We start from the raw sequence: 15810 nt of genomic DNA, 5'->3' as shown, positions 1-15810 counted from the left end.
TAGATAACCTTAGATCTCCATTTTACAGATGAGAAAACTGAGGCTAAGGTCTCATGGCTAGAAAGAGAGCAAGATTTGACTCCAGGGTTTGTACCTCTTAACCACTACACAGTATTGTCTCTCTGACTTTATACTTCTGGAGAATAAAAAAACAACTTCTTACTTGGATTTCTGTCAGCTCTAGTCATAGAACTGCTAGCATTTATGAAAGCTTTACACTTTTACAAAACCACTGCATAAGAGCTTTAAGAGCATCATGTCACTTAACCTCAAATTCTGTTACTCCCAAGCCCACCCACAAGCCAGATGCAACCCCATTTTACAAATGTGGAAACTGCATCTCCAAGATGTTAAATTCCTTGGCTAAGGTCATAACATTAGTAAATGTCAAAGCCAGGCCACAAACCCAGTTCGGCCTAACACCAGAGTCTGTGCTCTAAACCACAACACTTTGGGTCCTATTCAAAGTGAACTAAATTAGGTTTAAACCCAACCCAACATCTAGCCACCTGGAACAATCACCTATGTTATTATCAAGTCAGAGGTTGCAAACGGATGACTTCTGGGTTCCAGGCCCTCTGGTGAAGCATGTAAGACCCAACAGCACAGAGTGCATGCTGCACGTGCACATGACCCTCAGATGGAGCTGAACGGTGACAGCTCCCTTGAATCATGCAAGTACTCAGGCCCCACCCAGTCCACTTCACCCAACTCTGCCAGCTGCCTGGCACCTGCAGGCACTTGAGTTCCCAATCCCTAATCTAGAGATGCTCAGGCCAGTGCTGGGTCTCATATGACCATTGCAAACTGGTGCAGAATATGAAATAAATTCTTACAAATTGAGCATAGTTTTCTACCATATAAAGCAGACATTTGGAGTGAGGAAGTTCCAATTTTTATGCCCCCTTGTCATTAGGCCAACTCTATTTCACAATCCCACATCAAGGGTCTAAGAGATGGCTCTTGGCAACAGATGGGTGGCACTAACTCTGTTCTCTCGGGAAAATGATTCTCCTAACATAGGGCTAAAGTCAACCTCTATTTGCATGTGTGGTCTCAGCAGTCTTATTTCTCTCTCTGTAGATTGTCATCATACAGCTACATAAGCCTTCCAAGCCTTCTCTTTTCCTCAGGACCTGGAGGGTAAGGATAGTCTGTATTGTCAGCATGATTCATGTGTTAACATGGGGAGGTGCTCATCTGCAAAGAGAAACTTGGCTTCCAGGAGCTCCAGATAAGACATAGGATGTGGTGAGCAAAGGCAAAAGAGGGGGAAGGGACACCTAGTCTCTGCAAACAGAGATCCGCTGAACATGATAAGGCTGGACAGACATGGGATTTCTACACAAACGTTGGCTATCTGAACACCATGTGGCTGTCAAAAACATATTTGGGAGCAAGGAAAAGAATAATATGTTTCCTCATCCTGACACATTTTGGAAACTAGCCAATAGTCTCATCACTGAGATATTTTTCTTTTTTCGACACGAGGAAGATTAACAGAAGAGTCTGACATTTTATTTCTCTAGGCTATAAATTTGTATACAGATAGATTCTTCCTTTCTGGGTATAGAATACTTAGAATTCAAGTTATTACTGACTTAACAACAACAACAAAAGACTTTTTATTTGTTTAGATAACAAACATCCAAGTGGTTCTGGCTGTAAGTGCAGCTGGATCCAGATACTCATATGGTGTCATCAGGAATTAGTATCCATCCCTGGCTCTGCTTTCCTTTATGTTGGATTTCTTCTCTGGCAGGCTCCCCTCCTGTGGTAGCAGGATGACTTCCAGAAGCTCTGGGTGTGCGTGCTGCCAGTTTAGCAATCCCACGGATTTGAGCAAGAGGCTCAGGCTTGCCTCTGTCTGATCTGTCATTGGTCAAGGGCCAGCCCCAGAATTAGTTACTGTGACCGGAGGGATGTGGTGTTATTGGTTGAAACTGAGTTCCCACCAGAGCCAGGAGGTAGTGCCCTCTCCATCCAAACCATAAGATCAGGGTCAAGGAGATGTGATTTTCCCACAGAAAGAGATGGACCCTGTGGAGACGAAGGGCACTGGGCAGGCAGACCACAGATGGCCTCGATAGTATTCTTCACTCAGAGCTTGGGGAGGCTTCATTAATTCATTTTTCCCCTGGTCCTTTTTTCGGTATTGTGTTCCTTAGCTTCTCAGTTGAACCCACAAATAAACCAGAAAAGTAAAAATTATTATTTTCATTAGATCGCTCCACCAAATACAATAAAACAGGAGCCAGTATATCAACAAAGGAACTCTTTTCATGAGATTTCCTGGCTAGTCTTACAGACTCAGTAGTTATCTCCAGGTAATAATAAGCATCAAAACGTTATTCACCCAAACTCCCACATATTAATTCTGAGGCTCCACATTACTGGTATAGAGCCAACTCTTAATTATTAAATGCATGGAATATGAGAAACCATGGATAAAACCCAAAGTCTTGCTTTAGCCAACAGATTCAGTCTCTTTCCCAGATAAACCTTCCCCCCAGCTGCAGGGAGCAACTGTGCTAATTTGACTTTCACATCTGGTGGAACTACTCCCACACATACCTAGATAGGTCATACACTCCTCTACACACTTCACAGAGACTGATTAATTCCTATCAACTTACCCCAAATACAAAAGGGGAGCATTTTATCATTTTGGCAAAAAAGACTCAATTAACTGAGACTCAAAAAGCCAATGGTGAAAATCAAGTCCAAAAGGTGACATTTTAAACTGAATTCCTTCCTGCCCTACCCCCATCTCCAAGTTGGCCAACATTCTCAACCCTCTTTCCTCCCATCCTCATAACAAAAAATCACTTCTTTCGCCTCTGTCCTTAATTATTCTCTAAATTTCTGTAACCACCGAAGCATAAACAGATCACCGGGGAGAGGCTGTAGACAAGAAATGGCAAAGGTAGAAGATAGAACCTTGAAGGCAGGAGGATGAAGAGAAGCCAGCTGGTCAGAGATGCTGGATGGGCCGTGGAGGGGATTTTCTGAATGGAGGGCAACTTAGAAGGGGCTGCCTAGGGCATCCCACTTAGTGGTCAATTTCATGAAATTCTCACCCCATTCACTCCAACTGCCAGATAACCTCCTTGTAATCTTCAGAAGCCTTCTCCATACTGTTTGGGAAATCTCTTGCATATTGAACCCAGTTTGATTGCTAACAAACTGTCCACTCCTTTTTTTATAAAATTAATTTATTTATTTTTGGCTGTGGTGGGTCTTCATTGCCGCGTGCAGGCTTCCTAGTTGCGGTGAGCGGGGGCTACTCTTCGTTGCGGTGCGTGGGCTTCTCATTGTCGTGGCTTCTCTTGCTGAGGAGCACAGGCTCTAGGTGCGCAGGCTTCAGTAGTTGTGGCACGTGGGCTCAGTAGTTGTGGCTTGCAGGCTCTAGAGCTCAGGCTCAGTAGTTGTGGCTCACGGGCTTAGTTGCTCCACGGCATGTGGGATCTTCCCGGACCAGGGCTCGAACCCGTGTCCCCTGCCTTGGCAGGCGGACTCTTAACCACTGCGCCACCAGGGAAGCCCCCAAACTGTCCACTCTTGACGTTGATTTGTGCTGCTGCTTCAGCTCCCTGCTAACATTGACTCAGGCCTCCTGTGTGCCAGGCACAATGTCAAATGCTGGGCATGAATTATTTGATTCAGTCCTCACAATATTTCCACAGAATGAGATACTCTTGTTATCCCCACTTTCCAGATGAGGAAATTTGGCTTAACTTGCCCAAGGTTAACCTATTAATAAGTGGCAGAGCAGTGACATGACACGAAAATGCAGAGAAGAAAGAAGGAACCTAGAAAATCCACATATTGCCTAATCTGTTGTCCCACGATCAGACTATGTTTATATTTTTAAGTAAAACCATGATCCTCTTTTTAGAACGACCACTAAGCAAACACTTGATATAAAAATTGTATAGTCTGTATTCTTTGATGTAAGGCATGTTAAAACATGAGGAATAATTAAAACTATAGGGCGGACTGGATGAAGGTGGTCAAAAGGTACAAACTTCCAGTTATAAGTAAATACTAGGGATGTACAATGTGGTTAATATAATATATATATATATTATAATGTACAACATGGTTAATATAATTAACACTGCTATATATTATATACTGTTCTTAGCAGAAAATCCTAAGAGTTCTCATCATGAGGAAAAAATTGTTTTTCTTATTCTTTTATTTTGTATCTATATGAGATAATGGATATTCACTAAACTTGTGGCAATTATTTCATGATGTATGTAAGTCAAATCATTATGCTGTACATCTTAAACTTATACAGTGCTGTATGTCAATTATATCTCAATAAAACTGGAAGAAAAAATAACTTTAATTCAAATTTTATATAATCTATTCTTTGACCCAGCAATCCCAGTGTTATCTGAGATAACACTTCAGACAGAAAAGCAAAAGGACAGAAAGATGTATGTTCAGAGGTATTTATTAAGCATTGAAATAACAAAGAAGAAAAAAATTGGAAAGGCTGACTAAGCCATGGTCCATCCATGGCACAGTGGCTGCAAATGTGAGTGGTAGAGTGAGCTGTGTGGGTGATAGAGCTGAACTGACTGAGCTGGGGTCCTGGCTGCACTAATGTTTATGATCCTGGGCAAATCACGCAGCCTCTCAAGGCCTCAGGCTCCTCCCTCTGTTAAATGGGAATGAGAAAAGTGGTTACCTCAGAGGTTGCTGTGAGCATTAAAGTTAGTTAATACTTGGAAATGCTTAGAAGAATAAATAGCACGTAATAAACTTTGTTAAATGTCAACTATTTTGTAACCATTTTTTAAAAAGAAAAATTCTAAGTGCTAATGTAGAGAATCAAGTAAAAAACAGCAAACTGCATCCTATTCTGTTTAAGAAAGCAGGTGTGTGTGTGTGTCTGTGTGTGTCTGTATAATTACACAGTTAAGAAAAGAAATGAGGGCTTCCCTGGTGGCGCAGTGGTTGGGAGTCCGCCTGCCGATGCAGGGGACACGGGTTCGTGCCCCGGTCTGGGAAGATCCCACATGCCGCGGAGCGGCTAGGCCCGTGAGCCATGGCCGCTGAGCCTGCGCGTCCGGAGCCTGTGCTCCGCAAGGGGAGAGGCCACAACAGTGAGAGGCCCGCCTACCGCAAAAAAAAAAAAAAAAAAAAAGAAAAGAAATGAGAGGAATATACACCTTGTTTGTTCACAATGTTACCTCAGGGACATGAAATGAGAGAGCTGAAGAAGATACTCTTCTTATATAATTTGTTGAAGTGGTAAGATTATGAATGATTTTTTTTTCTTTATCATCTTTAAATATTTTTCAAAGAAATAAAACGTTACTGTTACTTCAGTCTCATGCTCCATTGGAAAGGGAACTTCTCCTTTCCTAGGAACCCCTACAAAACAGATGCTAAGGCTCCTGGTTCTCTAAAGGGTCTGAGGAGCTATAAAGAAGGGCTCCAGAGGGGTTTGTCAACATGTCACAAAGCCTAGGAAAAATCATGCATTCGCTGGTAAGAAGGCAGCTTAGCATACCTTAAGCATCGCCCGCCCCAGATTACATTAATTCAGCGTGATCACACGGATTACATCAGGCTGATGAGGCATTCAGAGGGGTAGTTTTATTTTTTACAAATCATGATTAATTATAAAGAGAAAAACAACTTGGCTTAATAAATGTTGCTAGTCACACGAAGTCTTTCAAAACGGAATTCAGTGGATTAAAAGATGGAAGACCGGGGCTTCCCTGGTGGCGCAGTGGTTGAGAGTCCGCCTGCCGATGCAGGGGACAAGGGTTCATGCCCCGGTCCGGGAAGATCCCACATGCCGCTGAGCGGCTGGGCCCGTGAGCCATGGCCGCTGAGCCTGCGCGTCCGGAGCCTGTGCTCCGCAACGGGAGAGGCCACAACAGTGAGAGGCCCGCGTACCGCAAAAAAAAAAAAAAAAAAAAAAGATGGAAGACCAACAGGCAACAGGCCTGTGCTGTCTGCTACCATTTTTAAGACATTTCAAAAACCTCTAGGATGTTCCCTTTACCGAAGCAAATGAAAGCAGTCTCTCTTGGCTGTTACTGACTGATACTAAGAACTCCTTAAAGGCTTCGAGTCAGGCAGCAGTTTTTGCCAGTTAACAACGTGGTAGTCTCCAGGTCCAGTGTAACCTTGCCCTAATCTCTCACTCATTTCCACCAGATAGGGAGTAGTCAGTAATACACTTCAGCTGAACTGTCCCTCTCTGAAGTTACCTCTGGCCCCTCTCTCTGCTGTGGCCATGGCCTCAGCCTCTGCCGGTGAAGCCCAGCATGTCTGAATGTTTAGTCATCACTTCAGAGCCACTCTTCCAGGAAAAGCCTATTGTTCCTGCACTTCCTGATCACTTACTTCCTGTCATTTTTTTTCCAAAAGGGAAAGAATAAAGACCCTTCTAAAATCACAGAAGGTTCTACTCAACTTCACAACTGCAGTTTATTGGATTATAATTATTTACTTGATTTGGAGGCATCTAAATATACCAGTACTAGCCTACCCTTACCAATAGTGTCCCTGAGCCATGGGCAACTTCTACATGAGTCCCTACAACAAGCGTCATCACCTTTTCACTCACAAGTCCACGCGGCTTGCAAATTATTTTGCTCCAAGACGTCAAAGAAAGCTTGTAAGGGTCTCCACCTTATCAGCACTGCCCCAGGATCCATTTGATGAAGAAGATAATCAGGTACAGAAAGGGTCAACCTCTCCCCTGGCTGGAGAGGAGGTGGCAGGCACATGAAAACCTGGAAATGCCTCCCCTCCCCTCCGCTCCTGCCCTTCCCTGACTCACACAAAGATAATAACTGGGTCAGAAAACTGAGTCTACTGCCTAGACAGACTGAGTCATTGGGAGGGGGAAAACAAAGAGGTGAGGGCTCAGGAAACCAAGAACCTGGGTTTGAATCCTGGCATGCACACACACATACACACACACAAATGCACACATACATGTACATACACACATGTATACACATACACACATTTGTTTAAGGGCTTGCTGCGTGCCAGGCACTGTGCTATTTATATACACCACCTCAATTAATTTTGACACCGCCCCATAGGGTAGGTACTTTTAGTCTCCCAATTTTACATATTAATACACTTGTCCAAGTTCACATAGCTAGTAAGGTAGTTCACTCACGCTAGTCTGACAGCAAAGTTGCACCATTAACCCCTCTATTTGCTGTGTGATTTCTGTGAGTCACCTAACCATGCTGAACCTCAGTGCCCTCATCTGTAAAATGGGAATCATAAAGCCTATAAAATCTGCTTCCATATTGTGTTGAGAATTAAATGAATTTATGTATATAAAGTATTCACCACACACAGAGGTTCATTTCTCCTCCTTATCTCAGCTTCAGTTTGCTTCTAGGTAAAATGCTTGTATCACCAGGTTATTGTAAGAATTCAATGAGGGGGCTTCCCTGGTGGCACAGTGGTTGAGAGTCCGCCTGCCGATGCAGGGGACACGGGTTCGCGCCCCGGTCCAGGAAGATCCCACATGCCTCGCAGTGGCTGGGCCCGTGAGCCATGGCTGCTGAGCCTGCGCGTCCGGAGCCTGTGCTCCGCAACGGGAGAGGCCACAACAGTGAGAGGCCCGCGTACCGCAAGAAAAAAAAAAAAGAATTGAATGAGGAAACATATGAAAATGCTTTGGAAATGATAATTTGCTACATAAAATTGGTAATTATTATTCTTAGATATATTTTAAACTAAGATACTTGAGCAGGTAGTCTAAACTAACCATAGAGTTTGCCAATTATCAGATTGGCAAAGATCCAAATGTTTGATACTACACGTGTTAGGGAAGTGAGGGGCGTGTGCAAACTGATGGGTGTGTAAACTGTCACATCCTCTCAGGAGACAAACTGGACAACATTTGTCAAAATTAAAAACGTAAATAAATATTGTTTGATCTAGCTTATCCAACTGCATCACTGTGATAATATAAAAGGCTATTTATTATAGCATCATCTGTAAAAAGTGGGCAGAAGAAAACTTGAAACAATCTAAGTGTCCACCACTTTTGGGCTGAAACATAATGCAAGCTGCAAATGTGAGCCACATATGTTAATTTAAATATTTCTAGTTGTGGGCCTCCCTGGTGGCGCAAGTGGTTGAGAGTCCGCCTGCCGATGCAGGGGATACGGGTTCGTGCCCCGGTCTGGGAGGATCCCATATGCCGCGGAGCGGCTGGGCCCGTGAGCCATGGCCGCTGAGCCTGCGCGTCCGGAGCCTGTGCTCCGCAACGGGGGAGGCCACAACAGTGAGAGGCCCGCATATCGCAAAAAAAAAAAAAAAAAAAAAAAAAAAAAAAAAAAAAATATTTCTAGTTGTTACATAGAAAGTAAAAAGAAATGGATAAAATGCGCTTAAGAATATCCAAAATATTATCACTTCAACATGCAATCAATACAAAAATTATTTATGAGATATTTTACATGCTCTCTTTCATATGTCTTTAAAATATGGTGTGTGTTTTACACTTACAGCGCATCTCAGTTTGGACTAGCTACCTTCTGTGTGTTCAGTGCAGCTATATACGCATCGGCACATACAGCAGGGTGTCCTTACTGGACATCGCAGGTGCTCAAAAAACTGATAACAACACAAGAAACTGATAACAACAACAGTTACCTCTGGAAAGAAAACCTCTCTGGGGATGGGGGTAAAAGGGAGAATTAATTTTCGCTCTATACCTTTTCATGTTCTCTTAATTTCATGCCTTGTGCATGTATTGCCTTTTCAGAATAAAAAGAGTAAAATAATTTTTACGGCAACTCTTTACAGTAACTTCTTAATCACCTTGGCATACAAATAGAGACAGATGATTCATACAACGTGAAGACAATTATCAGCGATGAATGACTCTCCTATTCCCTTTACTCTTGTCATCGTTTAGTAATTTAAAGGATCTGTCAAGGAGGTGACAGTAGAGCCATGGCTTGCCACCAAGAGAATGGTGTCAGGCTGGGGAAACATTTCTAAAGTGTGGAAATCAGTCAAATTAGAAAGGGGGGGTTGTAACTAATTTATAGCTGAGTAAGTGGAATTCACAATGATCCTACCTGGTGGGGATTCTCTCAAACATTCCCACCGTGAGCTCAGAGAAGCCTCACGGCAGGTCACAGAACAGGAAATCGCGGGGTGCACACGAAGGCAAAGACAGGAAGAGGGAACAGGAAGGACAGGTGAAGAAAGATGAGGTTTCCATAAACAGGAAACAACCGTCCGGCCTCTTTACCTCTTAAATTTTATGTGGAGACAAGCGGAGAACCCCACTCCCAACCAGGAGAGAGGACCTGCCTTCTCCCATCTGGATTAATCCTGGTAAATATTCAACTAGACTCAAGTGAAGTAAATAATCTTCCTCTGATTCTTTCACAGTGGAGTAAGGTGGGGTTCCTGAGGGAGAAAAAGAGCAAGGTGGATTGGTTGGTTGAAGGGAAGGGGACAATGAATGTGCCATGGAGATTTTATGGAAGTCAGGGGGACATGGGATCCAGGAGAGCAGTAGCCAAGAAAACAGTTATGGCTGTGCACAAAGATTTAGCCACCAGGACATTTATCAAAGCATTGTTCATGATCCGGAAACACTGAAGACAGTCTCAGTGTTTTCATTTGGGGATTATTTGTGATATAAATCAGGGGAAAAGCAAATTATAAAACAATAGGATACTGTAATTCCACTCTTAAAAATAATTATACATACACACATATGTACACCTACATGCACAGGTGACCTGACTGGACGGGTATTTATTAAAATAAAAAGGGAAAAGGTGGGACTCTAGATATTAATTTTTCCTTTTAGTTCACCTGTATTTTCCAGAGTTTTCAACAATGAACACACGTTCATTAGCAATAATATAGAGTGGAGTCAAAAATGTATCTCACAACCATTGGATACACAGAGAAGAGGTAATTTCCTTATTTGATCTGTAAGTAACCCATTCTTCTTTACAATAACCACTTATTAGAGGGAAAACATTACTTTTTCATCCTTTCTACTTTAAAACCATAGTTCAATTCAGTACATTAAATAGCCCCTCTAATATATTCATTATCCAGTACAGTAGTCACTAGCCACTTGTGGCTATCTAATTTTAAATGTTAATTAGTTCATATTTAAAATTCAGTTCTCCACACAGCTGTATGATTCGATTTCCCTTTGAATTCTTTAAAATAATTCTCAAAAAACTACAAAACAAAGTTTATTTTCACTGCCCTTTACTCAGAAATATTTTAGCTCTCTTCCTAGATATCCTTAGAGATAAAATAATTAAAAGTTGATTTTTATCTTGAATGTGTTGATTTTAAAAATGTAAAAGTACATATACAAAAGAATAAAGACTCAAAGATTATATACAAATAACTTTATGTTAGGGTGTAAGGATTATGAGTGGTACTGTCTCCTATTTTTTTTTTTGCGGTATGCGGGCCTCTCACTGTTGTGGCCTCTCCCGTTGCGGAGCACAGGCTCCAGATACGCAGGCTCAGCGGCCATGGCTCACGGGCCCAGCCGCTCCGTGGCATGTGGGATCTTCCCGGACCGGGGTACGAACCCGTGTCCCCTGCATCGGCAGGCGGACTCTCATCCACTGCACCACCAGGGAAGCCCCTGTTTCCTATTTTAGTAAATTCTCCTTTTATATTGTTAAATTGTTTTTTTACAATAAAAATAATGGTTAAAAATGAAAAAAAGTCATTTCCTCAGAGTCACTAGCCACATCTTAAGTGTTTAATAGCCACACGTGGCTCATAGCTACCATATCGGACATTTAGAACGTCCGCATCATTGCAGAATGTTCTATTGGACAGTACCGCTCCAGATAATGCTCAGTCTCAGCCATTTCTGAGCCATTCAGCTCCTCCCTGGCTGGACGGGGACTGGGTGAGGTCTGGAGGGGGTCTGCATGTGTGGAGAAAGGGGTGTGACTTCCCCTCCCCCAGGAGCCAGGTGGTCTGGTGCTGTTCTTCAGTGAGTTCAGGCTACGTCAACTTTGGGGTCCCTCAGGAGCCTTCGGGTTCCCATACAAACATCCCTCCCTCAAATTCCTGGCTTCGGGGCCTTACAGAGGCCAAGTCTCTATTCCTTCCACTGACATGGTCCTCCAGTCCATAAGCAGGCCTGAGAGGGGTCAAGAGGAGGCCTGCCAACCTCCCACAGCCGACCACCTTCTGAGACCTACTCTGCAGCCTAGGCCCACCAGATTCTCTAGATTGTCCACCACTCCAGCCTTAGCACCTCAAGAAACTGGGAACCCTATTCTACCAGAAGCCTCCCTCAGATCTCAAGTCCGAAGGCCGCCCGGTTTTTCCAGAGTCTGATGCACTGAGGGCCTCTCTCAGGAGACTACAATTGTCCCAGGCTTTGCCCACAAAGCAGGGCAGGGCCCAGCCCTCAGACTCCCTGAAACTACTCTGGCTGCATTTAACACAAATCCTCCCTCAGAAGTTTCAACCCAGAGCAGAGCGGACAGGTTCCTGCTTCTCCCCCTCTCTCCCTTTTCTCTCTTGCTCACTTCTCTTCTTCCCATCACTCCTTGGGGTAGAAAGGAGTGGGATATTCATTTACTACCCAGTGTTATATGGCAGAGTTACTAACCAGGCTTTCTCATCCCTAGTCAAAAAAGCAAGGCCTTTTCCTTTGTGCATTTTAGGGGGAAATGAAGGAATGTAGAAAAGCCCTCCTCAAAACAACGGCTCTCTGTAGACAGAATGCAATTTTATTTGCAATGTCAGGAGGGATTGTTACTTGCACATTTGTCTTTGCACTTTATACATAAGATTTCTAATCTCCACACCCTCCCCTCGTGTTTTCCCACCCCACCCACCCAGGCAGATGAATGCTCTGCCTGTCCCACCAGAGTCAAGGTCACTTCTTCAGAAAGATGAATACTAAAAAGCACACGAAGAAGTTCCAAATCATCATACCAGCTACGATGAGGAGGAAGAATGTTAATTAAAATGTTTTATTATGATTGTTGGCTTTGACTAATCAGAGACTGTCTTTAGAGAGGAGGTAATTACCAAGGTCACATTTTTTGATGTAATGTGGGAGAGGTCAAAGATGCTTAAAAAAAAAGGATATTAAAGACTTGACACCCCAAATCTTCACCACATTACTAGCTCTGTGACACTGAGTAAGTTGTTTTACCTCTCTTGGCCTCAGTTTCCTCATCCATAAAATGGAAATAATAATCATGCTATCATGCATTATTGTGAGAATTAAATGAGATTGCGTATGTAAAGCACGATGTCTACAACACAGTAGCCATTCAGGAAATATCCCATGATAATCCTACAACTAAAAAGAATAAAGAAAACAACATCAGCAGAGGAAATCTTATAACAAAGAGTAACAGAAATAGCCTAATTCCTGCTTTTTGGCCCAGAATTATGGTTTAAAATGGTGATAAGTGTAACCATTAGAGTAAACCTCAGATATCTCCAGAGAAGGGGAACTCACTACTTCCAAAGGCAACGAATGTTCTTTTGAGTACTGATGGTTCTAATTCTCTTCCTTACATTATGTGTTACCTTCTCTCATTACAACTTTTCCCTCATTTATTCTTAAAATAAATCCATGATAATTCAAATAACACATGAGTTTGTAATATAAAGTATTATGAAAGTTTGTAAAGAAAAACGTTAAAGTTCTCCCACTACAGTCCACCAAATTCTACTCTCCAAAGTATCTCCTCTTGACAGTGGTTTTTCCATTCAGCGTACTCAGACGTTTTCTATGTGTACACAAAGTTATATATGTGTGCATTTTTATATAAATGGGATCAGAGTCTATACATACTTCTGCCACCAGCTTTTTTTTTTTTTAATACTTTTTGCTGTGCTGGGTCTTTGTTGCTGCATGGGGGCTTTCTCTAGTTGCACCGACTAGGGGCTACTCTTCATTGTGGTGTGCAGGCTTCTCATTGCGGTGGCTTCTCTTATTGCGGAGCATGGGCTCTAGGTGCACGGGCTTCAGTAGTTGTGGCTTGTGGGCTCAGTAGTTGTGGCTCATGGGCTCTAGAGCACAGGCTCAGTAGTTGTAGCACACGGGCTTAGTTGCTCCGTGGCACGTGGGATCTTCCCGGACCAGGGCTCGAACCCATGTCCCCCACATAGGCAGGCGGATTCTTAACCACTGCCCCACCAGGGAAATCCTAGTGACATATTTTTTCAGGAAAAAAAAATGTATCAGGGAAATAGGACCAAAATTCTAACCAGCACCTACTATGTGCCAGTCACCATACCAGGATTTTGTTTTCCAATTTTATTGAGATATAATTGACATACAGCACTATATAAGTTTAAGGTGTACAGCATAATTATTTAACTTACATACATCATGAAATGATTATGACAATAAGTTTAGTGAACATCCATCATTTCATGTAGATACCTCATTAAAAAAAATAGAAAAAAATTTTTTCCTTGTGATGAGAACTCTTAGGATTTACTTTCTTAATAACTTTCACATATAATGTACAGAAGTGTGAATTATCTTTATCATGTTGTCCATTACATCCTTAAATAAATGGGACCTAATTAAACTTAACAAGCTTTTGTGCAGCAAATGAAACCATAAAAAAGACAAAAAGACAACCCTCAGAATGGGAGAAGATATTTGCAAACAAAGCAACTGACAAAGGATTAATCTCCAAAATATACAAGCAGCACATGCAGCTCAATATCAGAAAAACAAACAACCCAATCAAAAAATGGGCGGAAGACCTAAATAGACATTTCTCCAAAGAAGACACACAGATGGCCAACAAACACATGAAAAGATGCTCAACATCCCTAATTATTAGAGAAATGGAAATCAAAACCACAGTGAGTTATCACCTCACACCAGTCAGATGGCCATCATCAAAAAATCTACAAACAATAAATGCTGGAGAGGGTGTGGAGAAAAGGGAACCCTCCTGCACTGTTGGTGGGAATGTAAATGGATACAGCCACTTTGGAGAACAGTATGGAGGTTCCTTAAAAAACTAAAAATAGAACTACCATATGACCCAGCAATCCCACTGCTAGGCATATACCCTGAGAAAAACATAATTCAAAGAGATACATGTACCCCATGTATTTACAGTAGTTAGGACATGGAAGCAACCTAAATGTCCATTGACAGATGAATGGATAAAGAAGATGTGGTACATATATACAATGGACTATTACTTAGCCATAAAAATGAAGGAAATTAGGTCATTTGTAGTGATGTGGATGAACCTAGAGTCTGTTATAGCAAGTGAAGCAAGTCAGAAAGAGAAAAACAAATATTGTATATTAACGCATATATATGGAATCTAGAAAAATGGTACTGATGAATCTATTTGTGGGGCAGGAAAAGACACGCAGATGTAGAGGATGGATTTATGGACACAGGAGGGGAAGGGGATGGGTGGGATGAATTGAGAGAGTAGCGCTGACATATATACACTACCATGTATAAAACAGATAGCTAGTAGAGAGCTGCTGTATAGAACAGGGAGCTCAGCTTGGTGCTCTGTCATGACCCAGAGGGGTGGGATGGGGAGGGGGTGGGAGGGAGACTCAAGAGTTAGGGGATATATGTATACATATAGCTGATTCACTTCACTGTACAGCAGAGACTAACACAACATTGTAAAGCAATTATACTCCAACAAAAAAAAAATAGAAAATATTTTTTCCTTGTGATGAGAACTCTTAGGATTTACTTTCTTAATAACTTTCACCTATAATGTACAGCAGTGTTAATTAGCTTTATCATGTTTTCCATTACATCCTTAGTGATTATTCATCTTATAACTGGAAGTTTGTACTTTTTGACTACCTTCATCTAAATCCCCTCCCCACACCTCCCCTGCCTCCTCTGATCTCTTTTTCTAGGGGTTTGCTTGTGTGCTTATTTTTGAAGTGTAATTGACCTACAACTCTATGTTAATTCCTGGTACACAACATAGTGATACAATATTTCTATACATTTCAAAATTATTACCATGCTATATCTCGTTGTCATTTTTCATCATACAAAGATATTACACAATCATAACATAATTATTATTATATTATTATATATTATTATAATAATTATATATAATCATTACATAATCATTGACTATACTCCCCACACTGTGTATTTCATACCTGTGACTCATTTATTTTGTAATTAAAACTTTATGCCTCTTAATCTCCCTCACCTATTTCTCTCTTTCTCCCATCCTCCTCCCCTCTGGCAACCACCTGTTTGTTCTCTGTAACTCTAACTCTGTTTCTGTTTAGTTATTTTTTTAAATAAATTTATTTACTTTATTCATTTATTTTTGGCTGCGCTGAGTCTTCGTTGCTGCGCATGGGCTTTCTCTAGTTGCGGTGAGCAGGGGCTACTCTTCATTGCGGTGCGCGGGCTTCCCACTGTGGTGGTTTCTCTTGTTGCAGAGCACGAACTCTAGGCTCACAGGCTCAATAGTTGTGGTGCACAGGCTTAGTTGCTCCGAGGCATGTAGGATCCTCCTGGACCAGGGCTCAAACCTGTGTCCCCTGCACTGGCAGGTGGATTGTTAACCACTGCACCACCAGGGAAGCCCTGTTTAGTTATGTTTGTTCACTTGTTTTGTCTTTTTGATTCCACATTTAAGTGAAATCATATAGTATTTATCATTCTCTGTCTGACATTTCACTTAGCATAATATTCTCTAGGCCCACCCATGTTGTTGCAAATGGCAAGATTTCATTCCTTTTATGGCTAATATTCCATTGCATATGCATACATATATATATATATATATATATATA

The sequence above is a fragment of the Mesoplodon densirostris genome, chromosome 1, assembly GCF_025265405.1.
Source record: "Mesoplodon densirostris isolate mMesDen1 chromosome 1, mMesDen1 primary haplotype, whole genome shotgun sequence".
Taxonomy (NCBI): Eukaryota; Metazoa; Chordata; class Mammalia; order Artiodactyla; family Ziphiidae; genus Mesoplodon; species Mesoplodon densirostris.
This window is presented reverse-complemented; position numbering follows the sequence as displayed.